Below are 2,244 nucleotides of genomic sequence, written 5' to 3'. Positions count from 1 at the left end.
GAAGGAAGGAAGGAAGGAAGGAAGGAAGGAAGGAAGGAAGGAAGGAAGGAAGGAAGGAAGGAAGGAAGGAAGGAAGGAGCTGCCTTGCCCAACTGGAACTGGCTGGTTGGGGCCCCAGTGGAGTGGCAACTACAAATCACATTTTTTTTGTTTGTCCTTTATTCTTAAAGAGGACCATGGCATCAGGAAGGTGATACCATTACTTGCAAGTGAATTGTATTTAAGTGAGGGAGGGCTGTACAAAGTTACCAGCCTCACTCTTTTCTCCAGAGCCATCTGGGTCCAGTGGCAAGGTATAGATCAGGATGATTGGAGATAGCCCTGGATGCAGTGGGGGATCTTGAGCCTTTTCAAGTCTTGAAAGATAGATGAGAACTAGATCACAAAGTGCTTTGAATACCAGACAAAAGAGGTCAAGAATAGTCCTATAATGGCTTTTGGAATTTTACTTACATTGTGAATACATAACACGTCATACTCCCATGACTAAATTGAATGGCATGAGATAATAAAACATCCAGAACATTTGTTTGTCACAGATCAGGTTTTTCTGAAACCTACTGAGTAGTGCTATCAATATGGTATCTCCATCAGTAAAGCAAAAGGACATTAACTTCCCATTCCCTTGCAAGTGGCTTGTAAGTTTTCATTTCTTCTGAGGTGGTGTGATCTAAGTAGAGGTGTATTTTCTACTCTTCTGGTCCTTGCTCTCGTCTGTGAATGACCACAAGTACTTTTTCCCACCCTGGAACTGTGACCAGGACTGCAGCCCAGATGCCATCTGAGAGACCCTTGTAATGTCCTTCTGACCAGTTGTCTCAGCCCAGTGCCAGAAGAAAGACCCTTATAATCTCCTTCTGACCAGCTGTCTGACTGTGGACTGAGAGCTCCAGAAGATGCTGCTGCCTCAGTTGATTTTATTATGCTTTGAGGCCTGATGCTGGTTTGCCTACTGGAACAACCTCTGTGCCCTACTTTCACCCCAGTGCAATAGACATTTCTTGCCAACCTTTTGTAAAGCCAATCATGAACAACTGTCCTGAGGACTGCTGTTGTGAATAACTTTAAGGATCTCATTGCATAGTATAGTGAAGTCTCTTTTTATTCAGCAATAAACTAAAGTAAACCACTCAAGAAACTAAAGCACAACAGTCACAACAATATAACATAACAACTTATCACCAGGGTGGCCACATAGTCTTAAGCAAAACATATAATTGAGTAAGTCACAACCTCCTCAATCAATATAGAGTACTCAAGTCAAGTCTTCTTTCATCTTGACTCCAGGCTGGCTTCCAATTATCTTTAAGCTAATCATCACTAAAAGGTAATCATCCTTAAGGGGCATTAGAAAGTACAAAGGCTCTCCACCCCTAGGTCCAGTAAGTTACAATATCATCAGTAACTGCTGAGTACCCAAGTAAAGTTCTCTTTCATCTTGACTTGAGGCTGACTTCCAAACCCCACAGCTCCTTTTCCAGGACCTGACCAATGCCAGTTCTTGCCTGGATTCACAGGTAAGCAAGCAGCTTTCCGTTCCTGTTCCATATTGAAGCTCACAGGGACTGCTCCACTCCAAGCTCTTCACAGTTACTGTTTCTAGGAAAATAAAGCTCAACAGGGCTACAACAATATTTGCACACATTTCAGGCACTATCATCTCAATTCACTTTCTGTCTGAGAAATCAACTCAAATCAACAGACAGAGTGCTTCTGTCTGACAAAGTAACACCAACACAGAACAATAGACAGAACGACAGACAGAGTGCCACATCACAGACATTCTCTCTCTTAGCTCTGCTTGGTCCAAGCTCATGCTTGAGCTTTTATCTGCTCTGCTCCTTACTAGTCCCCCATTCCTGTTCTTCCTTTCCTGTTCTGCCCTTTCAGGAAGCTCCTCCCACAGTGGGCTTCATGTTATGATGTTAGGCCTATTAAGGGCAGGGAAGGCCTATTAAGGGCAACATGATGTATACTGTTTCCAACACAGACTTGACACAACCAAAGGAGAGGCTCAAAGGTACTTGAATAGCTGAAAAAAGCAGCAAAGCACTATTTTACTTGCCATTACACCTTCTAAGTTGTTTTGGGATGGAAAATTCTTTCAGCTTATCCTTTAGTGGGTTTTGTTTCTCCAGATTTTGTTTTGAGACATTATTTGAAGTTGTTTGGAGAAGAATTTGAGAGAGCTCAGGTGAAACTCTGCCTTTTCTCTACCATCTTGGTCCCACTTTTCTCCAAACA

Source organism: Petaurus breviceps, unplaced genomic scaffold (genome assembly GCF_028583685.1).
Source record: "Petaurus breviceps papuanus isolate PSGF00001 unplaced genomic scaffold, PetGlider_PUasm1.0 90769, whole genome shotgun sequence".
NCBI lineage: Eukaryota > Metazoa > Chordata > Mammalia > Diprotodontia > Petauridae > Petaurus > Petaurus breviceps.
The sequence above is the reverse complement of the archived record's forward strand: the minus strand, read 5'-3'. Positions refer to the sequence as shown.